This window comes from Phoxinus phoxinus (genome assembly GCF_949152265.1).
Source record: "Phoxinus phoxinus genome assembly, chromosome: 10".
Lineage (NCBI taxonomy): Eukaryota > Metazoa > Chordata > Actinopteri > Cypriniformes > Leuciscidae > Phoxinus > Phoxinus phoxinus.
Genome location: NC_136885.1, coordinates 24,766,917 through 24,792,182, shown reverse-complemented (window position 1 = coordinate 24,792,182; position 25,266 = coordinate 24,766,917). Strand labels below are relative to the sequence as shown.

The 25,266-nt window shown below is 37.5% G+C and overlaps 1 protein-coding gene and 1 long non-coding RNA gene across 7 annotated transcripts in view; both read right to left on the bottom strand.

Moving 5' to 3' along the window:
* LOC307005097 (uncharacterized protein) overlaps nt 1-25,266 on the bottom strand; it is a 155,371-nt gene that overhangs the window by 21,314 nt on the left and 108,791 nt on the right. The window contains exons 1-2 of one of the 6 annotated variants that reach the window (XR_013799221.1): nt 19,017-20,824; nt 9,008-10,106 (exon numbers count right to left, since the gene is read on the bottom strand). The exons of 3 other annotated variants lie outside the window; for them this stretch is intronic. The gene's annotated coding sequence lies outside the window, so the exon portion shown is untranslated. Of the gene's footprint in view, nt 1-9,007; nt 10,107-19,016; nt 20,825-25,266 lie in introns of those variants that run through there. 2 more of the 6 variants (XR_013799220.1, XR_013799219.1) reach the window with 2 other exon arrangements.
* LOC307006006 lies at nt 24,272-25,243 on the bottom strand. Its single transcript, XR_013799375.1, has 3 exons — nt 25,118-25,243; nt 24,528-24,593; nt 24,272-24,336 (listed from the first exon to the last, which is right to left on the bottom strand). It is a non-coding gene; the product is annotated as an uncharacterized lncRNA (long non-coding RNA).

The following is a 25,266-nucleotide window of genomic DNA, read 5'->3' as shown; positions in this document are numbered from 1 at the left end:
ATGAAAAACAAATACATCTTGGTGCTTTAAAAAAATATGTCACATAATATGCAGTTGAAGTCATAATTTTGTGTTCAGTGCCATAAAGAGACAATCTACAAATACTGGGTGGTTTTTCAACCCATGTTTGGGTCAAATATGGACAAATCCAACCATTGGTTTAAAATTTGTAAGGAAATTTTTAAGCCAAACAGTTGGGTTTGTCCATATTTGACCTAAAAATGGGTTGAAACAAGCCAGCATTTTTTAGAGTGTAGTGTAAATTAGCAAAATATTTAAAATGTATATATTTTTTATTATTAATCCAAATATTGAAAAAGATTGTCACATGCTGTTGCAGTCATCATCTTGTGTTCAGTGCTATGAAGAGTTGTTATATGATAAATTCAACAGAAATACATGGCAATAGTGTAAATTAGCCATACATCTAAAGTATAGTATACAGTTGTCCATATATATATATATATATATATATATATATATATATAACAGATGTGTATTTTTTATATTTAAATATAGTTTTATATAAATATTACAAATAAATGTAAATAAAAATGTACACAATTTTGTGTAGAGTATATTGCAACAAATACTGAAACCTTGATTCTTTTTCAAAACAATGCCATTGATGTGATCATATTGTGTTCAACGCCATATACACAGTCCACAAGCTTCCAAGTATTTAGGAAAAACAGTGCAGTTTCTCTGCTCTATTATAAACTGAAGATCCTTACAGGGATAATAAGAAGATGTGATTGGATCAGAGGACTTTTGGCTGCCCCATAGGGCATCGAGGTCCATTACATGAGACAAGTGACACCAAACAAGCCTCTCCTGTTGGGGAAGCCTGACCAATCTTATTGGGTCATTTTTCAGCACGTCTCTCTCGGTAGAACAGGCGCAACTCTAGGGGAGCCATACATCCAAGGCTCTGTGTCAGCTAATTGTGTGATAACATAAATTAACTAGAGATGAGAAAAAAGGAAACTTTATTTATGAATTTCTTGGATTTCTTTATCCCTCCAGCAAAACATCAAAATTGCTACTTAGCATGAATTATACATTAGTGGAGGTTGAGAAGAGGGGCCCTCTCTCCCCCGCGGGGGTGGGGGTGGCGAGGCTGCTGCCCGCGCGTGTGCCAGCTCAAAAACCCCCGCAGAGAGGACCCCGCCCCTCCGCAGGAAGTGCAGCGCTCCACTTCCCCCGTCCCTCTGGGCAAAGCGGCGTGTCATTGAGACACAGACACATGCATCCCAGTTTATCTGCCTGCCTGTCAATCAAGAGCGTGCACACCCCAGACGCAAACACACTAAAGAACGTCCACAACAACAAATGCATATGAATATGCACACATGCAATATACATTCAGTAAGCACTCTCACACACAATGACCAGAACACTAAAAGACTATAGAAATGGAAAGAAAAATCACAAATGAGATCTTTCTTATACTTCAATCGTTTCTCCTAAACAAATTTAATGTAGAGCAAATGGAAAATTGGCTAGAATTGCCTGCTTCTCAGAACATTCTCCTGAGAAAAAGTTATCTCAGTTTCATAATAGATTTCACAAAACCATGACTCAATCTGCTAAGATGCAAAAGTCTACAGTAGAAAGTTAAACATGAACTCAAATATTTCTCACCAAATTCTCCCAAGACCAAATTATCTGCAGGACTATGCTATGTGGGTATTTGTACAGTACATGATGTTAACGGTTGGATATGCTGAAACGAACAATATGAATAAATCTAACAGCATCTAAAAAATATATAGAGTACAAAAATCTTTAAAAATCTTCACGAATTATTAATATATTTATGACATTATATTTTACTATTATATATATTATTTTTTTTTGAGCCCCTAAACCCATTGCTGCCCAAAACATAACTACTTAAAGCTACAATTTGTAATTTTTCACCACCAGAGGTAGCATTTTTAAAACAATAACAAAGACGAAGCTTGATGACACTATGAAGAGAGTGGAATGTCGTTTTCACCATCCAGAGATGTATGGAATTTACGAATCATATAAATGATATATCAGCTAATAAATACATTTTTGTATTACATGTATTAATGCTGCGCAGTTTTACACGTTTAAAACAATCGTAAATAAATATTTAGGTGCAACACATACTCTATTTAATTTCACTGCCATAGACTTGCTCATCAGACTTGATAAAAAGCGTTACTGAAGTAAAAACAAAGTGCAATATAACTGTGTGTGTACAATAAATTACAGGTATATATTGTATATTTGCTTACCTGTCTATTAAAACATGCGCCAGCAGAATCTCTGTCAAGACCAAGTTTGTCATGAAGCTCTATCCATCTCGAAAACGCCACGCCGATATTGATCCTTGTTTTATTTCTCTGTCTTTCCCAAAGCCTGCTTGCCTCAGTTGATCTAAGTTTTTTTTTTTTCTGTACTCGCCAATTAATAATCGTGATCCATGATGACTGAACGAACAACAGCGGCGTGCGAGATAGCCTACTGCATCATAGATATATATACATATTCTTTTTGGCGAATATTGTTTTTTTATATATTTATTTTTACAAAAATCGTACATATTGTACCTTTAAATATATTTCATCGTGAAAGAGTAAAAAAGCTGTGTTATAGCTTCGGGAATATCGCATATATACGCACAGGTACAACTGGCTAATCAGAGGTCTGTAATCTGGGTTTGTATAAAATGTGTTTATTGTGTTTAAACTGGTTTTGAGAATAGCACACTTGGCATTGCTCGAGGATCTGGCTAAAAAGCGTGTCTGCAGAAAGCGACAAGAGCGTGTCAAGTTACATTTGGTGCCGTGACCCATATGGTGAGGTTTAGGTGGGTGAGTGTAACAGACGTAAGCTAGTAAGAGCTGTGTGTGTAAACCTTACTCACCTGGCCTCAAGAGGCGCACTAGCGACTGATGCTAGCGGCTGCGGTCTTTCGCGTCCTTGTTAGCGTGCCCGCCTCTCACGCAAGAGACCACGGTTCGAATTTTAGTAACAAAATACTATTATATCCACCTTGGTTTTAACCCTTTCACACGTAAGTTTAAAATATTCTAACTGACCCCCCAGCGTGAGTTTTTCAAGGCGACCGTTATTTAGAACCTGTCACTTTATCGTTTCCATGGTGACGCGTCATTGCTTGTCACGTGACACAGCGCAAACACAACACAGCACTGAATGAATGATGATCTGCTTTTATGTAATTTTTTCTTTTTTATTCAAAATATTCAAAAATATGTTAGATATAGCATGAAACACAGATATTCCGATTGTCAAATATGTGCATGTGGATGTGTTTGGTTGTTTAAACACTTTTATAACGATCGCGTTAGTTGAGCTGTATGCGCGATGGGCGGCGCCATGTTAGTTTGTGCTGGATTTACAACACGTCAATTCCTCCACTTCTCACGAAATACATGAAAGTAAGTGGCAGGTTAACTGGGAGAAGAATAGGATAAAATGTAAAGCTACTTACACATTGTGTATCTGATATGAATAAAACATGTCGTCTTATTATAATGGAAAGGATTATTATTGGCGCTTCCATAGACATCTGTGTGTATTTTACAAACTCAAATTCATTGGTTTGCTAGTACTTATGTGATTTTAAATGCCTGAAACCTAAAATAAACATTATGTGGTTGAAAACACTGAATAGTTGTGATATATGACAAGCGCGAGCACGTCCATCTCTGGCTCAGCGCCAGCCAACGCGCGAAAGCACATTTGAATTTAGCAGTTGATCACGTGATGCGCTGACCGTTCTAATCACACCGGTGTGATCGTACGCTCCAGGGACCAGCCAAGACTGATCACACCGGTGTGATCGTACGTGCGAAAGGGTTAAGACAGGGCGGAGCAACCATTATAAACTTGAATATGCAGTCGGTTCCAGTTATTTTAGCCATATAAAAACATTATGGTGCTTGATAATCAAATGATCGCTTTGATACGTCAACAATTTGTATACTTATTGTGTATTGATCCTAAAGAACTATACAAGAAACATCTAAGGCTCCATTCCGTCTTTTGAGCAACCAGTGACCAACAATTTGTCTTTATGTAAATCTGTGCAGCTTATTCAGCACCACCTAATTACAGAGAGAGAAAGCCAAAGAATCGTCAGGTTCAAAGTTCAGAGTCAATCTGCCACAATCACATTAACCTCTCAATATGCCCCATAACACAATATTTGGGCCAAAAGCAATGGGTGTCCTTACATATGGATAATTACCATAAACTGTCACAACAACACTCTCATATCCAAGACAAACTCCCACACTGCACTAAAGAAACGCTCAGTCTGACATATACGAAAACAAGTTTCTCTCTCGCTCACATTCTCAGTCTAGCACCCTCCTACACCACTCTTTAAAAGTGAGCATTTATGATTTAACCATTAATGGCGGAGGCGCATTTGTGTTTGTTTTCAATCATTATCTCTATCCAGAGCCACAGGATCAGGTTAGAGAGGCAGAAGTGCTCTCTCTGTCCCACGCCATATCTTTAATTAGCTCGACACTCTCTAGTAAAACACACACAATCGGCCGGCTCAAAGTAATTGGCTCAGAGAGAGAAAGTGAGAGAGAAAAAACGGATTTCTTTAATTAATTTATCTGCCCGCGAGAGCAACCCAGAGAGCAGCCGCAGGCCAGTTTACAAGCCCGTCAGGGTGCTCTCGCTCACACATACACAACACCACCACCTGAGAATATATGGCCTTGTGAGAGAGCAGAGGAAATCTGAGAATGCATTAAAAGGAAGGCACTTAACCTCTCTCTCTCACACACACACACACACACACACACACACACACACACACACACACGGTATATAGCAGCTTTGATTTGCAGTGTTCAGTTTCAAAACAGTGCACGCACCTATTGACTGACAGCTTGTTTGAATATGCTATTCATTCGGGCAGAAATATTTATACGGGCATATTTTAAAGAGATACATTTTGTGTTTCTCCCAGTCTAAAACTAATATTCTTCATTGTTTTGAGCACACAACGAACACATACATGCACACGCACAGTAACCTAAGCCGTAAGATGCACTGTAAACACTTTAAGAATAAGAATAATACCATAATTATCAGATAATGTGCGAGAGGCGTCATGTATCACTTTGAAATCACAGATTTTTACCCAAGGGCCAAAATATATGAACCCTAAAAAGACGTATCAAGTGTACAAACTGGCAAACAAACCTCATTAATGTCTCCAGTGCCAGCCAGACAGACAAATGCACCCAACACACACACACAGGCGCGCACACACAGGCGCGCACACACACACAGCAGAGTTGCCAATATGTGATGCCACCGCTCTGACACAGTAGATCTCCTAACACCCTCTCATTATCCAATCAGAGCTCTGAGCAGTTCGGTGACAGACAGTGTGTGAAACTGCCACTCTCCAGAAGCCAGAGGAGGATGTCTGCCATCTCTCCTGCTGCAGGGACGCTGTGATTGGGCCATTGCTGTGATTGGCAGAATTTATTATCTAACAGGCTTGTGACTGCAAATGAAGGCGGAATGTCTTGGACAGTGATTGATGGGCCAAAGGATGGATGTAGAGACTGGGGTTTAAATATGTCTTCTGTTATAATTCTCTTTTTTTTTATGTCAAATTGGTGAAAATGGACACTGACTGCGCTGGCATCCCTTTTTTGCCCACAAGTCTCTAGTTATAATGCTAGGACAGTCATTAATGTTATTCAGATGCAGTTGCAAAAAATGCGATCATGGATAATAATTATTGATTGCATATATATACACAACTGGCACAATTTTTTTTTTTTTAAGAAATAAATACTTTTAATCAGACACATCAAATGGATCTAAAGTGAAGGTAAATACTATTATATTTACTAAATATTTTTATTTCAAAGAAATGCTCTTCGTTTGATCTTTTTATTCTTCAAAAAATCCTGGAAAAAAATTTGCATGGTCTAACACACACACAAAAAAAAATATTAAGAGGCACTTACAAACTGCTTTCAACATTGATATATATATATGCACAAACTGGAAAAGTATAAGAATTCTGAAATAAAAAAAGGAATATACATGCAAAAACTAATTCATATTAATTTTATATTGATATTGATATTATTATAATAATTAAAATATTATTGTTATATAATGTAATCTGGGTTTGTATAAAAATGTGTTTAAACTGGTTTTGAGAATAGCACACTTGGCATTGCTCGAGGATCTGGCTAAAAAGCGTGTCTGCAGAAAGCGACAAGAGCGGGTCAAGTTACATTTGGTGCCGTGACCCAGATGGGAGTGAGGTTTAGAGGGGTGAGTGTAACGGACGTAAGCCAGTAAGAGCTGTGTGTGTAAACCTCACTCACCTGGCCTCAAGAGGCGCACGAGCGACTGATGCTAGCGGCTGCGGTCTTTCGCGTCCTTGTTAGTGTGTTAAAATTAAAATATTATTATTGTTATATAATTATATTATATATAATATTCTTATATAATTATAATATTAGCAATCATTAAAAGTTCAATATCACCTGTGGTTTATGTTAGTTTTTAAACACAACCTCTATAGTTTCAATGTTTGATTTCCATATATTTCATACAAATTTGTACAAGTTTGATTAAAATACATATATAACAATGAAGCTGGGAGCATTTCCAAATCTCTGCCTGTGTTTAGATGTTTAAAACAGCCTTACACTATATACAACATACAAATTTCAAAGTAAAGCGGTTTCATTAATTAATTAAATATATGTACGTTGTTATTGTACATGCCCTAAGTATGCACATTATGCACATTCACTTACTCACATGCAACTAATTCAGTCACAGACGCACACACACAAACTCATGCACACAAGGGTGTTTCTTCGGTCTCCATGTTGGCTCAGGTTCATGTTGGCTGTGGTTCAGCCTCCATTGTGGCTCTGTTCCAGAGCCCTCTGTGTCTCAGTTTCAGGGTGCTGGGTTGCTGGCAAAGGCCCACGTGGACACTCTGCTCACAGTGGAGCCCTTTGTGTGAGGTGCCATTCCTGTTTTGTTTTCCCATTCCGGTCGTAATTAAACCACCTACAGTGCCTCACCGGCTACAAATTGGGCAGCGAACGAGGGAGCACGCAAAGATAAATGGCTCCAGGCATCTAAAACTCTGACAGGACTGATGGCATCCGACTGGGCCTGACCTCGGAAAGGTTAAAGACATGTTCGCTTAGAGAGCAATCAATTACCATGCAGGCATAGCCAGTCTCACAGAGCAAAACGTGGCCAATCTTCAGAAATGCCACTAATTTGTGGACAAATGATTGAAACGACAAAGCTACCAAACTCCAACAGCTTCGTAGTGGAGAGCTTAGTGAAATCCAGTTCATTCCTCTCCCTATTTGCTCTTTCTTTTCTTCCATTTCCCTCTACCTCTCTTAATTCTTTTTCCTGTGTTTGTCCTTGTTGGCTTGGTGGAGCCTCTCAGCTGTTCTGCTGTGTTAGTAATTACCATTTCATTAAGGACGACAGTTTTGAGGGTAGAGGCACCGTTTCAACTGGGTCTAGTGGGAGAAGTGCATGCCAAATTCATTGCATGAAAGGCAATTATCCCTCTACGACAGCAATTCACCATTTTGTACTTGGCGAGTTGACGACATTGATCAGAATTAGTGGAAATTGTGCTGAGTACATATCCTGGTATCAATAGTCATTCCCTGGATGGTTTAGCAGCTACATGGTACAAATATTAGCAAGCGCAAAGCAGACTCACGGCGAACTCGAGCACAACCGTTACACTTTCTGCAACAACCAACATACTGGCATACAGCACTGGTGTAACTAGATTTGAGCCTTTCAGGTGGTAGGGGGTTCTTGTGTCTTTTTGTTAACCCAGGACTACTGAAGAATTTCATAGTTCAATATATTTATATACACTACTGGTCAAAAGTTTGGAAACATTAAGGTTTTTAAACGTGACAAAAAGTAGTCAATTGAGTCCAAGTAGTACCGGTAAATCTCACCAAGGCTGCATTTAATACTGGCAACAGTAATACTGTTTTTACAGAATTTTTGATCAAATAAATGCAGCATTAAGATACTACTTTTTAAAAACATTACAAAACCTTAATGTTTCCAAACTTTTGACCGGTACTGTATATATAGTCTATAGCACAAGCGCTGTAAAACAATAAAAAAAAAAAAAACTCTAACTTTAAGAATGGACAACAGTAATAGTGATGCTCAACTTAGAAAGCAACACTTAGCAAGCACGGCTACTAGTTCAACAGTTTTATGCTAGTAAACAAGTCAGAAAATGTCTTATTTTAATTTCACTGAATATGCGAGTGTTTGTGTGTATGTGCGTGTTTTATGGAGAAAGAAGGAAAAGGAGGGGGAAGGGCTGAGTTATAGTGACAAGACTCTGTGCTTGTCTGTTGGAAACTGCCGCAGCTCATCTAATTGCATGTCTAGTCTGAATGATGGGGCACTTAATTCTTACACATTCCACACAATTGCTTTCCACTAACACAGGCCTTGGGAGAGAGACAGAGAGAGAGAGTGCGAGCGAACGTGAGCATATGGTGAGATATGCAGGTATAAATAGGTTTTCCCAGCTATGGTCAAGGAGATTAAGCAGCAGCTTTAATGGACAGTGTTTCCGTCCTGAGAAATGCAAAACACAGGTGAGGCGTTCCTGGCGCCTCAACCTAAAGAACGGTTCAAGGGCCCTCGATGGGACGACCCCAGGATCATCATCTCCAACTTCAGCTGGGAGGAGTGTAACGAGTCCAAGCTAATATATTCACCAGCCAAGATTAATTTAACCAAAGCACTTAATTACTCTAATTGATCTTTATTAGCACCAATTAGACTAGGACACTGGGGGAAAAACAAGGTCCTGATTCCTGTAGGCAGGGGAGGTGAGAAACAAGTTAAAAGGACAGACTTGATAGCTGGGTTTAACCCGGTCCACAACTGGGGACTCATTTATAAAGACATGCATTAAATGATCCTAAATGTGAACGTACAACAATATCCAAAATGTTGCTATGAACGATTTATAAATGGCCATTTTCACAAAAAAAATCCTAAATGCATCCCACTTTTATAAACAGCAGTTCACCTTAAATTTAAATGCCATGTGAAATAGCGCATCAACTCCAAAGATGAGTGCAAAAATTGTGTACGCATGCTCTTCAGTTGACACACACATCATTTTCCCTTTCAGTCAACATTCAGTTTTTTTTCTTTTATAAATCCTGATTTCTTTCCTCACTCCTGAATGAAATCCATGGAATTTAGGATCAAATCCGATTGACACGTTTATAAACGTGGCGCCTTGTCTATTGTGGACTAACTTAAATCTCCCAGGACAACAGAAACAGGACTCAGACAACACAACACTGGTCTGCCTTCAACCTGAATATTATCTGGTCCACTAGCATATATTAGTGTTTTTTTATTATTATTAACTAACCTGGAGGCATCTGGGTGGGTTTTAAATGACTTTACGTGCAACCAACATCCCTTTCTCCCTGAATAAGCATATTATTATCCCTCACACGGTCTCTCTCTCTCTTTTTGTCTGCATAAAAAAAAAAGGCTTATGGAAAATAATAAATTATCCGTGGCTGCATTAACAGGGATGTAAATCGTTCGGCAATTATGTTTTAATAGCCTTTTAAGAGAATGAGTAATTGGGGGTGACATTACTGGGGTTGATTACACTAACCCATCTCATTCACTCTCTGTCAGGCCGCTGGTCAGCGTGTGTGTGCATGACGCTGTGCTGTTGTTGTGTGTAACCTCTGACTCACAGTCAGTCTCAGCCGCGTGGGAGCCGGTCTGGAAGTGTTCGAGAGCAGGAGCTGGTCTCTGATCTGGAAATGATGGTGAATAACGCTTGTATAAGCACCTAACCCTGGTTGTGAGCTTAAACTTGACTGACTGTAAACTTGTCCCTCAAATCTGATGTTTGACTGTAATGTTGTTCAAGGATCAACAAGGATGTCGATCCAGGAACATGTTGTACTTGGTGAAATCACATTCTCCATTTAGACTCTCACACCCTTGCGAATCTCCACTGGAGCACTGACTGATGAGAAGAAACATGCTCGCTGCAGGGGAGAGAGAACAAGAGAGAGAACGCAATGATGAAAGGAGCTTAGAGGAGTATGAAGGGTAGTTCATTTACTTTTACATTACTCTTTCACTTTTTAGTTTGTGCTTAAAGTGAATGTGCTTGAGTCATGGGTAACACTTTACAATAAGGTTCATTAGTTAACTGCCTTAGTTAACATGAACTAAGAGTGAACAATACTTCTACAGCATTTATTGATATTAGTTAATATTAGTTTCAACATTTACTTATACATTATTAAAATCAAAGGTTGTGTTTGTTAACATTAGTTAACCCACTGTGAACTAACATGAAGAAACAATGAACAGCTGTATTTTTTATTAACTAACACAGATTAATAAATACTGTAACAAATGTATTGCTCATTGTTAGTTCATGTTAGTAAATACATTAACTAATGAACCTTATTGTAAAGTGTTACCGAGTCATGGAATAGTGTTTGCACATGTGCTCTGAACACACTAAGGTTTAAATCTGGTATGTGGCTTCTCTCCTCATTTCTTATTCTGTCTCTGAATAAAAATGGCAAAAAGCCTAAAATAAATATACTATACTGAAACCACAAATTGGACACCCTTGTGAACCACTGGGCAAAGCTCCATCCACGTTCAGTGACATCATGAATGAAAGTTTGTAGCTGATAGTGACACTGATGGAAACAAAGTGCAATCGAACAAATGTGATTCCGATGTAAACACATTTATGCCACTTACAGTAATTAAGTCTGTTTTGTGAAAAATGTTCTGCTTCGGATGTAGCTTCCTTGTAGATGGATCTTTATAGGCACATTTCATTGGTGCTATCCCTAAATACATAGTCCACAAATAAAACGACAGGTAATTACAATTGCAGGTACTATAAAATAGTTTTTTTTTTTTTTTGTTAAAACCAGGTTAGGGTGGTAATCTAATCCTGAATATGCTGAACTAATGTTCTTTAGAGGGTTAGTTCACCCAAAAATGAAAAATCTGTCATTAAATTACTCACCCTCGTGTCGTTCCAAACCCGTAAGCACTTTGTTCATCTTCAGAACACAAATAAAGATAATTTTGATGAAATCCGAGAGCTTTCTGACCCCCCTATAGACAGCAATGTCATAAACATTCAAGGCCCAGAAAATAAGTAAATACCGGTAGTCCTAAATAGTCCATGTGACTACAGTGGGTCAACCTTAATGTTATGAAGCGACGAGAATACTTTTTGTGCGCAAAAAAAACCCTGACTTTATTTAACAATTTCTTATCTTCCGTGTGAGTCTCGGGCGCTGTTCACGTGAGCACCCCGACGCATGCGTGTGACACAGGATCCGGCCAATACTGAGCCGGCGTTCACGGAAGAGAAGTAAAGTTTTTTATTTTATTTTTTCGCATAAAAAGTATTCTCGTTGCTTCAACATTAAGGTTGAACCACTGTAGTTACATTAACTATTTTAACAATGTCTTTACTACATTTCTGGGCCATTAAAGTGGTTATGATGTTGCTGTCTATAGGGGGGTCAGAAAGCCAAAAAGGGGTGGCAAAAATATTTAAATTTGTGTTCTGAAGATGAACGAAGGTCTTACGTGTTTGAAACGACTTAAGGGTGCGTAATTAATGACAGAAATGTCATTTTTGGTGTGAACTAACCCTTTAAGGGTCGACAAATCATAATTTGAGCTGTATGACTTGAGCAATATTCATTATCATTCAGTCACACTGGCTCATTGTGTTGCCTGTTCTTTAATTTACATGGTACTTTTCTGAAAAAGCATTTATTTGCTGTTTTAGTAGTTTTAAGTGACTGATCCTACATCAAAATTAAAGGGCACCTATTATGGAATTTTGAAATTTACCTTTCATGTAGTGTGTAACATAGATCTAAGTGAACAAAAACATCCTGCAAAGTTTGAAATATGAAAGTGCACCGTATATAAAGTTATTGTCTTTCAAAAGTGAGAGTCGACTCTGAGTCATTTTTATGAATCGTTAGAAGACCGAAGCTTTTTCTCTGACTAGATGACGTCAACTTGTCAAGTTATTTGAATACGATACGCCCACTTATTGCGCTCCAAGGCCAGGGAAAATATCATGGCGACGAGACGCTGTGTTCTGAAGTGCGGCTCAAAAGCAAACTTTTTTCATCTGCCCAAGGAGGAGCATTTGAAGACTAAGTGGCTACAATTCATATAACTATACCACAGAAGTATAGTCCGAGCCTTGTGCTTTGTTCGCGCCATTTTGAAGACGATTGCTTTTTAAATGCAATCAAACTTGGATTCGCGAGCCGCCTGATATTGAAGGAAGGTTCAGTTCCAAGTGTATTTGCATCAGCTTCCTCCTCCGTATCACAACCTGTAAGTGTTATTAATAATTGTTGCTTTTATGTTTTATGTAGCATGCTTAATTATTATTTTGTTTGTTGTGTAAGCACCGTTTAGCTTCTAGGTCTTCAATGGCAATTGTATTGAGATATGTGAAGTGTTTGTCGTTGTTTTCGGAGTTGTCTTAAAGAATAGAATAATACCTCGTAGTAACATAACTGCATTTTTTTTTTGTAAAAACGTTATGTTTATGCATCGGGCTAATGCAAACAAAGACTGATTGTGCTTTTACAATATGAACTCTGGGCTATGTTCGCTAACATAACATTAAATTCTTTATCTTATTTTTAGTTTTTACTACAAACTACAAAGCAGTGGACTATAATCATTATTATAACACGATTTAATTGATAAAAGCATCATTGTACTCCGTGTTAAACAATAAGTATTATCTCTGTAAACACTGCTGGGTCATCTGACCAATCAACGCAGATTAGCGTCGCGCAAAGGAGGGGTTTGAAAAAACGAGTCGTTGAACGAATCATTTGGGAGTCGGTGAGCAAATCAGGTAAAAATAAATGCATATTATTCGAAAACAAAAGTGTTTTTTGACATTGCATGCACGTAAAACTGTTGTTGGGGACTCCCTAAACAACATTAGGAACATTTTAAATGTCATAATAGGTGCCCTTTAAGGCAAAACACCGTAATTTCACATTTTGCCATAACTGAAGATGACCAGGGGTTTTCAGACTTCTGAATCCCAAAAGACTCCTAAATAATGATGTTTCCCTGAGGGACCCTCTTCCTAGAATATAAAGACAGCTATATATTTTCATGTATAAAGACCCATTTATAGTGTGTGAAAAATATTGATACTATAAATATGTTCATCTGCAAAATAGAAGAACTGGCTTTAAACTGTTGCTGTATTGAAGAAAAAACTAATTATTAAAATATTATCTGGAAATTATTGACTTTGTATTAACTGTATCTTTTTTCTACCCACACTAATGGCGCTTTTCCACTGCATGGTACGGTACGGTTCGGTACGGCACAGCACGCTTTGGCGCTTTTCCACTGCATGGTACGGTACGGCTCGGTTCGGTACGGCTCTCTTATGGCGCATTTCCACTGCATGGTACGGTACGGTACGGCTCGCTTCAGCTCGCTTTAAATGGTACCACCTCTGTTGAGGTTCCAAGCGTACCGTACCGATACTAAACGTGACGTGAAAACACTGCAGATCACTGATTGGTCAGACAGAATCGTCACTTCAGCGTCATTGTATATTTGCTACACGAGACACTAAACCCGCTATATTTAAATAGCCAGACAACAGCAAACGCGGTAGCACCTGTTTTTAGAGTTTTTACTTGACAAAAAAAGTTCAAAAAAATCAAACAAGAAATGGCTGAATCGTGGTCAGTGGACGAGGTGCAGACGTTCCTCTCGTTGGTTGCCGAGGAGCGGAAGTAGCACAGCTCTTAGCCGCACACGGCTACCACCAGACATACAACTTAACGATCAGTCCCACCCACTTTGAAGCGGTACTAACTGCAGTGGAAAAGCAACCGAGCTAAAGCAAACCAAACCGTGCCGTACCGAGTTGAGTCGTACCACGCAGTGGAAAAGCAAAGCGAACCGAACCGCTCCACGCCGTGTTGAACCGTACCGAACCGAACCGAGCCGTACCATGCAGTGGAAAAGCGCCATATGTGCAGCATGTTCCTTGATCAATATCTTTGTTGATCCTGGACCAATATTCTAAGCAATCAATCAGATTTGAGGTACAAATTTACAATTTATGTCAAGTTTAGGTTCACAACCAGGGTTTGGTGCTTCTACATCAGTGTTATTCACCATCATTTCCGTCTGATATTTAGGCATAACTTATAGGTAGGGTTAGGTTTAGAGAGGTAGGAATATGGTTAGGACCACATTTTCGGACAGGAATGTTGTTCTGGGATCAACAAAATATGTTGACACATGAACGCGTCTAACTCTGCAATATTAGATGTAGCCTACAAACCTGAAGAGAAACAGTTAGGATTCAGAATTACTGCTTCAAATCGCTGATTTTACAGTAAACTTTGACAGCCCTAAAAATAAATATTTAAAAATATTTTTTATTTCAAATTATCAACAGACCCCCGAGAACCCTCTTGCAGACCCCAGTTTGAAAAATCCTTTTATGATTCATCCTGTGACAAATAAGTTTGACTGTGTTGTGCTCAGATTCAGAGAAATTGTTTAAACTGATATTAAATTTAATCAAAACCAGCCATTTTCATCTGTGCTGCCGCGTTACTGCGTTTTGCAAAGGAAATTAATCCTAGACTGAGGTGAAAAAAATCCCTTTCAGGGTATTGTTTTTATTTACTATAATCCTTATTATGCCATCATTTTATGTCCAATTATTTACAGTAAACAGAAGCAGCCACTAATTGCATTTAATTAATGTATAATCAGCATTTGTCTAATGTAACGTGATATATTTAAGCACCTGCCCATAATGTTCTGTGAACATGCAAAGCGAGTCAGCTGATTGTCCTTCACTGCTGTAACACAGGGTTACTCTCTCTTGCTCTGTCTTTTGTTGTATTGGTTTAGCTCTTTGCTTCTCCTAGAGCTGCTGTGCTCCAAGAATGCGGCGTTTTACTGGATCAAAAATTTACGAGCAATTAAAAGGCAGGCGACGTGGGGCATCCATCAGCAGTGCGTGCTGCTGCCAGGCAAGGTGAAGGGGTGACAGTAAAGCACACGCTATATACTTTTATATCTGTTTTCTCTCTAAAGAGGGAAGGTTATGGCCAAAAATGATACTTTATGGGCCGCAGTTTGGCTGTGATATAGACGTCGTTCCCCATACTGCTTCAGCAGCTGAGATCGGGCGTGCCAAGAAAATACAACACCTGTTTGAAGTGTTGCGTATTGACTTGTTTGTATTATAATGGGAAGAACCTATAGAGCAAGAGAAGATCAGGGTGAATGTCTGAAATACTTCACATGAAATATCTGATGCAATAGCAGGGTAAAGAAATGGTGCAAAATACAAAGTGGTATCATTAATACAGCCCTGACCCAGATGATCCATAACAACACTAAACCAATGCCTCAAAACAATAACACACACATCTAATAAGATAATGCATGGCAACTATTTAACTCGAACACATTTAAAATGTACATTATCTCTCGCTCGCTCGCTCTCAAGCTCTCGTTCTCTCTGGATGCTTTAGGGAAGCTTGGACTCATTTGCTTTCTTAATTACGTTGTAATGTACGTTTAATTTGCAAACGGTGGCAATTAATTATTTTGATACAGAACAAAATGCTGTAAATATAAACATTTTAATAGTCCTTCATAAATCGTGCATCGTTTTTCAAAAGAGTCATTGGCATTTAACTTCATTTTTTATCTGCCTTTTTTTTTTTCTTACTCTAAATGTCCCACCTCACTGCTCTCACATTCTCCTTGATATTCATTTAGTCTTTTCAAGAAAGGACAGGCTGCTTTGATCTTTTCTTTTCTCCAATTTCTGCACACTTCTGACACAATAATTGCCGTGGTTTCACCTATTCTATCAAAAGAGATTAAATGAAATTAAGCTTGTTTGTACGTGCTGTTCTTTTCACCGCTGTACATTCTTTGGTTTAGGTCAAGAAAGAGTTGTAACTGGGATTTGTGTGCACTTCTTTGTTTTTCATCAGCTGAAGAAGTGGCTGCACCGTATTTTGGTATCTTTCTCCGGGTTATTTTGTCAGAGGAGTAATGGGAGGCAGTGTCTGCTAAAAAAAAATTACAAAACAAATATTACAATAATAAAACAGCCTGTAAAGCACTTATTGTTCTCAAAAACATATTCTAAATCTGAGTGATGTAATAATAATAAATAAATTCAGGCAAAAAGTCAAGTGAGAAGAGACAGTGTCTCCACGTCACGTTTATTGGCTGATCACCATGTCAACACGAGAATTCCTATGAATCATAATAATAATTTGAATTATAAGTCCTTTCCTTTCTAAAACAGAAGTCCGATTACAGAATGAATGAATCTTATAAACTAGTTATTTTTACTGAATCAAAAACATACAGTGCAACCAGTGTAGTCTGATTCCTAAACAAATGAATCCAATGGATTGATTCTTTTTAGTGAATCAAAAAAACACTGTTCAAATTTGTTGTTCAAATTACAACATATAGCGAAGCTAATAAAAAGTACAAAAAATTATTTATAATGGAAATGTTATGGTATCAAAATCATTAGGAGGAATCAAAGCCAGAGCCATTACTTTTTGTTTTATGATTCCCATCCTAAATATTAATTCTCATTAAACAAAAACAAAAATTTTCTCAAAAGTCCACCACACATGGAAATGAGGATCTGAGGAAATGTTGTGGATGAGTGAGTGTGTGTGTGTGTGTGTGTGTGTGTGTGTGTGTGTGTGTGTGTGTGTCAGATCAGAAAAGAACTATGACATTGACAAAACCCTAAGCCCTTCATGAATGAAACAGATTCTCTCTCCCTCCCTCGCTCTCTTTTTCTCATGTTCCTGGCAGGGACAATTCACTGACATCACAGCAGGCCTAGCAACAGCCAATAAATTATGAGTGACAAGTATTTGGACCAATAAAAAGGCTGCCATATTTCCTGGGCAGTAAATCTGGTTCCAGATTGCAGCGGCGTGTGTCGGCTGACGTGTTTATAGTCGCAGGGAGATGGGAGCTAGGGGTTCGCCCCTCCACATCAACGCCTTTAGAACACACTCTCCTCTGAGGTCACAAACACACACGTACACACAAGGGATGCTGGGATATGCGGCCATTCTTTTTTTCTTTTTTAACAAATTGTCACGCCTCACAGTTACCGTGCCCCTCCTTGCAGCTGAGCCATCTGTCCTTCAGCCAGGCAACAGCCCAAATGTATAAACACGGCTAACCCACTAGCATATTTTTTGTCAGGCTATTTTAAGTTCCCCCTTAATCTTATCACCCAGATTGCTATCAGCTGAGTGCAAAATTAGCTCTTTACCGCTTCTCAACCAATCAAAGACCACTTATCCTTAACTACTACACTAAAATCAGCCAAACAGAATCCAATATTTCACAACCTTGCGATACAGGTATTTGATCATTTGGCAGAAAATGACCCATCGCGTACTTTTACGCTGCTTTAATTGAGCTAGCAATTTCCAATCGTCCATCATCCATCCCAAACGTGCCTGATAAAACATCTTATATCCTGCCGCTAGACTGCGAGTATCCATGACATTATCACCTCCATATAATTAGCGCAATCTGCATGGGAAAGCAATGTGATCGAGGTATTAGCAGGCCTCCGCTACATCAGACAACATCGATACATTTCAGGAAAGGCGCTGTTTGTTCGGAATCATCCTAATCTGATTAATCTATTATTTCAGCCCCACACTGTGATTACCAGGGATTCTATTATATGATTCTGCATGGAGAAGAAAAGAAAAAAAGAGGATGGGAGGGAGAGAGGGAGAGAAAATCATTCACTGTGTGCTGGAAGAAAATCCATAGCGTCAAAAACCCGGCGTCTTGACAGCGTGACATTGTAAAAACACTGTAAAAGTGTTGTAAAAGTGTTTATGTGATGCCTTGAGGAATGTGTGCTTAAAACGCCCTTCATTTTGATTTCTTGGAGAACTACGTCACGTGAGTGCTCCGGCTATTCTCTATCTATAGTAAATCAAAGTGAGCAAATGTGCTTGGATGGGCTCACATGCCCTTGTAATGTCAACTTTTACAAAAAAAAAAGAACAAAAGAAAACAATATTTTGAAATAAATACCACCTTTGTGTCAGAATATAGAGTTGGGTTCAAAGACCAGAACATATTGGGATTTAAAATCCAAGTATTAGGCTGTTTCAACCCAATTTTGGGTCAAATATGGACAAACCCAGCCGTTGGGTTAAATTTTTTAATTACATTTTTAACCCAACGTTTAGTTTTGTCCATATTTGACCCAAAATTGTGTTGAAACAACCCAGCATTTTTTAGAGTGTAGGTCACTACACAAACGTAAGAAATTGTATGACATTGGTCATGTGATGTTTTGTACAGATAGTCAGATGTTCTTCCACTTCCACTTTTGGAAGAACGTGACCATCAGGTTTTACACAAACTTGAGGAAACTCAAGTGCTGCTTTTATGTAACTGAGTCTCATTCTTTAGGACTAATTTGTATCATTAATATAGAACACCTAATGGGGTGCAAGATGAATAAATAAGAATCTGGTAAACCAAGCCAAGTCAAGTCAAGTCAATATTAGATATTCCAGCCATATAAAAAAAAAACAGCAAATTCCCAGGATACTGGTTTTAAACCATGTACAGGATACTATGTTGTGCCCTCATGCAATGCACTAATCCAATTTTACTACTAGTCTGCAAGTCACTTTGACCACAAGATGTCTGTCAAAAAGACTAACTGTACATGTCAATGTATCTTTACCAAAGCCTGCTGAGATTTCAATACCACCTGCTGTATAGTAGTTCTAATCATTCAATATTCTGTAGAGTGCACTATACTGTAGATGCATTGTGCCATGGCGTACCTGTCATGGATGTGGTACGCTGCTCCTTTTATAGGGCCAGGGTCAGGCACGAGCAAAATCAAACGTCTCTCTCCATGTCAGTCAATAGCCATGGAACAAAGAAAGAAACAGGAGAGTGAGAGAACGACAGGGCTGACTGTTACTCAAAGCCTGGCAGCCTAATTCTATTTTAATAACCTAGTCATTTGTACCTTTCATACATATACTTACAAAGTTTTACACTCGAGTCGGCCTACAGAGAGCAAGATACTTTATACGGACTCGTGTGTAGAGGTAACGTGCTATTTTCTCTCTTTCTTTCTTTCTTTCTTGACATTCACTTCATTTAAAACATGCTTTTGCAGTCCAATCAGGCTTAAATAATAGCTCTGAAAACCGCCAATTTAGCTAAGAATATTCACGACATTACAAAGCCTGATGGAATGAATGAAGCGGCTTCCCTCCGCAGAGTAGAGAGGGAATGTGGCAGACCCGAGGTCGTGTCAAGCAATATATTGATGGAATCCAATTAAGACCTTTAAACTGCAGAGAGAGCTTGAAAGATATTGGATAAGTTTTGTATAACAAAAGAACTGAGGCTAGTCAAGGAGAGGTTTCTCTGTATATTTATATATATATATAACAATAAAAAAAATGGCTTTTGCTTTATTCACTCATTATTTCTTGAATAGTCTTTCGACAAAAGTGGACCACCTATTTTCTATATCGTATCCCCCCCCCCCCTCTCCCATTCTGGTACAAACTGCAGACTAAAATGCTGTTAAGTACAGCCAAAGTATGTAGGAATGAGGGCTGGAGATACAAGTTTTTAAGGTTGTGACCTTGGGGATAGTTTTTGTCTGTTTCATTATAGAGCCGCCATTATCAAGGGCTGTTACTGAGAATCCAACCTGAGTGGCTGCTTGTACGGCTCTGAACGAGACAATTCACAAACAGTAGACTGTGTGACCCTGAAGAGAAAGCCTTGCTATATGGGCTAGAACACAATAGAGAGCAGTCGTAAAGGTTTGTGAACCGTGCACAATAGATCCATAACCACAGCTAGACACACAACCATAAGATTAGCTAAGCATATTAGGAACCAGGTAGTTCTCTAAAAGCAAAACAAAAGAAGCCGGAATTGCTTTCGATATTAGTATGAAACATACAGAAATAAGACAACATAGACAATTATTTCAAGGCGTTGAAGAGGGGGATGGGTGCTGTACTTTTGAACCGTGTGCTATATTAGATACCGAATCCGTTCGTGAACATGCTCCTCTCACGCTCCCATTAGAACCGGATACCTCCCCCACCCCAAAGCAAAATCAGAGAAAGCCCCTTCGGTCCTGGCTGGTTTGCATAAAGCAAACAAAATTAAATTTGCTTTGCTAAATCAAAGCTTGTATGGTATTCCAAGCCACTCTCACTGGGACAAATTACTTCAAACGGCCTCCTTTGTATCATAACAGAAGGGGGGGAAAGGAGGAAAAGAAGAAGAGAAAATCAGCCCAATCAGCACGTCTCTGAAACTCTCAACACAGGAATTAATTATTGAATCCTGGCGTGAGTTAGGCTGTCTCCTAGCAGTAGCAGCGACACAGATCTATTTATTTGCAAAAAGCATTATTCGCTCTTGAAAATACACTGTTGCAAACTATGCTACTGTTCTTTTTCAATTCGGTTTTTCTTCCAAATGGAAAACAAGAAATGGTTCTCAGAGAGAAGTTGTACACAACGTTTACACCTGGTAATGGTGTACAAAATCTTTTGAGCTTCACCACTGCATACTCACCTGTCAATCAAACACTGCACTTAAACTAAGGTCTACATTTTGCAGAATAAATTAGGCTTTACGTAAATAACCATCCGAATGAAATAACTAGGGATGCATGATATAGAGATATATAGTTATTTCTTCAATAGATCTCTTTGTTCATCGTTATCGATCAACATTGAGTATTTATGGGGTCAGAGGAGATGGACATGAGACACAAGTTACTACTAGGTGTAAAAAGCATGGTGGTCACCTGACTAATACGATCATCTTAAAAGGGATAATACACCCAAAACTGAAAATTCTGCCATCATTTACGCTAATGTTGTTCCAAACCTTTCTTCAGTGGAAAATTAAAGAAGATATTTTGAGAAATGTCTCAGCATTTTGTTTTTGTCCATACAATGGAAGTCAATTGTTACTACCAAGTGGAAACAGGGTTGTAAAGAGATTCTAACCGGTTGTCATATGCTAACATGACATCCCTTGTGAAAAAAAAGTGCACTTTAGTGTACTTTTATAAAGTGTACTTATTACACAAATAATATACTTTAAAAGTATACACTTAAGTGTGAATTAAATGCAATCTTTTGGGCGCACTTAATGCACATTAAGTATAATTAATTTCAAATTTATTACATATTAAGTTGAAATAAAATGCAATAAGTTGCCATTAAGAGTGATTTTTTGGAACAACTTAAGTGTGACTTTAATACAACTTTATATCTACTTTCATAATTGCTTCTAGTGTCTTTAAAATATACTTAAAGTGCACTACACAATATACTGACACGCAATTAATGTGAACTAAAATATACTTTAATGTCAGTTAAAAATACACTTAAGTGTGAATTAAATGTATTGTTTTGGGCTCACTCAATGCACATTAAGCGTAATTAATTTCAAATGTATCACATATTAAGTTGAAATAAAATGCAATAAGTTGCCATTAAGAGTGATTTTTTGAAACAACTTAAGTGGGACTTTAATACAACTTTATATCTACTTTCATTACTGCTTCTAATGTCTTTAAAATATACTTTAAGTGCACTACACAATATACTGACACGCAATTAATGTGAACTAAAATATACTTTAATGTCAGTTAAAAATACACTTAAGTGTGAATTAAATGTATTGTTTTGGGCTCACTCAATGCACATTAAGCGTAATTAATTTCAAATGTATCACATATTAAGTTGAAATAAAATGCAATAAGTTGCCATTAAGAGTGATTTTTTGGAACAACTTAAGTGGGACTTTAATACAACTTTATATCTACTTTCATTACTGCTTCTAATGTCTTTAAAATATACTTAAAGTGCACTACACAATATACTGACACGCAATTAATGTGAACTAAAATATACTTTAATGTAATATACATGTACATCGTTCGTTATATAATTAAATACATTTATAATTAAAAAAATTATAATAAAGTTGTAATTTAGTACATTTCAAATTTTAATAAAAAAAAATCTCTTAATAACCTAGTTACAATCAAAAGAAACACTATACATAAACACAAACAGTTACAACACTTTAACTCCTTTAGAAAGAGTCTGGAGGACAATGAAGCTTATATGCACAATCATTTTCTTCCTCAAATACCAAGGTACCTAAACATCACAGAAAACATTATGCATTTTTACATTTTCAGAAAACATTCTGTATGATATATAAAATTGTTTTTGTTTCCATGTAATTTACTGGTACTACTACTTTTGGGGTAATTTGGAATTTGGTCCCCATAAAAAAAAACACATACACATACACACACACACACACACACACACACACACACACACACACACACACACACACACACACACACACACACACACACACACACACACACACACACACACACACACACACACACACACACACACACACACACACACACACACACACACACACGCACACACACCTAATATTAACAAAGATGAATAAATACAGTAAATAAATTGTTCATTGTTAGTTCATTTTGGCTAATGTATAAACTAATGTTAGCAAATGAGACTTAATATTAAAGTAAAAATATTAAAGCTCTTAAACCTTTACTAGCACCAACAGGACCAAATGGTTTCTTCTAAAATCTTACTCAATTACAGTGAATGTAAGTTTGTCTAAAAACAAAACAAAATCTGAAGAACTCCAACGGCATAAAAACAAGAAAACCAAAATCGTTTGTCACCAAATGTTATGAAGTTGTTGGAAAGTGCTGTTTATGTCAATGTCCCAGAAGCTCTCCAGAGTATATGTGAATGGAAATGTTCCAGAGAAGCAGGAAAGTCAGAAAAAATACCTTGAAGAAAGAAAACAAAAACAGAAGGAAAACAATTGTTTATAAAAACAGATCCAGTCCATTATTATATTTGGCTCAATTGAATGAAAGTGATAGATATACAGTTGCGCTTTAAAGTTATACACCTTGCAGTATCTGCAAAATGTTAATAATTATAGTAATAAGAGGGATAACAAAAAATTGTGTTCTCTTTTTATTTAGTACTGCCCTGATGAAGCAGTTTATTCATTCCCCAATCAAATGTCAATAAATTCTCGTCATAGTTGTCGTCATTTAAAACTGGTTTTTATTTAGTTATCGTCTCGTTTTCGTCTGTGAAAAAATGTCGGTGACGAAAATAATGATACAAATTATTCGTCATTAGTAACATTGCAAGATGGCTGTGGATGAACACCAGTTGTTTGAAACAGCTTTGGCCGCTACAATGAACGAGTTAGACTTTTATCTAAAAGAGGAACCGAAGACGGTGCTCGAAACGTTCCTTTGTAAGAAGGATGTTTTTACTGTTTTGCCGGCAAAGAAGCAAAGACCGGCAAAGACATTGCTGGCAAGAGTCTAATATACCAGTTAGCTCCGCTGGTAGCTAGGCGTATGGGGCTTAGTTGTGATTGGTCGTACTAGTATTATCCAATTGCGTGCATTGAGATTTTCAAATACATGCTTGGTGCCGCCCCTCGAGTTGGGTGATTTATATTACTCAATGCCAGACCCTTAATCTTTCGGATTTGGGTCTGGATTTCCAGGCTAGCAGTTCCTGGATGTTAAAGTTGAATTTACTGTCCAATTCGAACCACTGAATTTGTGAAGCGGAAACATTTTTTTGACCGAAAATCACCTGTTAAATATTATAGGTTGTATTTTTAAACCATTTGAATATTTTTGAAGTAAAATATTAAAGGTGAATATGGATTATTGGATTTTTAATAATGAAAATGGGTTTGAAATGTTTTTAATGGAAATATTCACAGCTTAAATTTCAACCCAATGCAAGCCCTAAAAATACAATGCATTAAAATGCAAGCATAGTTAATGCAATGCATTTTTTTTTTCAAGTAGTGCAATTCAACAGGCTTTTTTGTTTCAAAAACATTTGCCATTATTTTACTTCCATACCCAAGACCCATGCAAACGTTTCCTCATCTTGGCTTGTAAGTTTCAGCTTACCGCGCAAATCTTCATGAAGGATATTCCTGTATTTACTGGTACCACGGTTGACACAGCAATTCTGCGGCCCTCTTCCTTTGGTTTGATACCTGTAAAATATATGATGATTATAGGGGCATCTGTAAATGCACAGGTGGGAATTTATTACTTACAAATGGAGAAGATTTAAAGTATTTAAAAGCTATAGGGATAGTAAGTGACTTGATAGCAGTGTTTCAGCTTGATCAGGGTGTGCTGTCTGTGCAACAATTCATGACAAATTATGTAACGTTAACATCACCTCATCAATAAAGGCCTGTGATTCCACACCGCTTGCACTGTATCTCCAATCACAAATGAACTGATCCTGCAAAATGAACGTGTAACTCCAGTTAAGCACAAAAAAATAACATATTCCAAAACAAATAGTAACTGAACAACTCACTCTTCAAATGCAAAAAAAAAAAAAATAATGCTACATTACAAGCATTATTTCTAGAGTGATATATTAAATATTTATGGTGGTTATAACATTGATTATATGTATTAAATGTATATAAATGTCTTCGAGTGTTACAATATTGGATCTGTATTTAGCAAATTTGTCATTTAGTAATGTTTAAATGATTTAAAAAGTCGGTTTAATTAAATTATATATTTTTTCAGCAGCCAAATTCGTCGAACACACCCACACGCGAACATATTATGATGTAAGAAATTATTAGAATGCAATCATAGATAAATTATTGAAAACCTGATTAATTCACCTCCCGAGTCTATTGCGTCTGTCTGCGATGAAAATAATTTAATGTGTTACACTCTTAATCGCAATAACAACTGCCATGTTACGGTGAAAATTTTAAAATAAAGAAAGCATCAAGATATACTTACTTGACTCATTATTGCAGTATAACGTCTCATCTGTAATCAAACGTGGCGTTCTCTTCCTGATTGCGCAGCTTCAGTTTCCTTTCCTCACGAATCGCGATTACAGAAACATAACAGTGCATTTTTCAAACTCTAGTGAAGTAGTGCGTCAT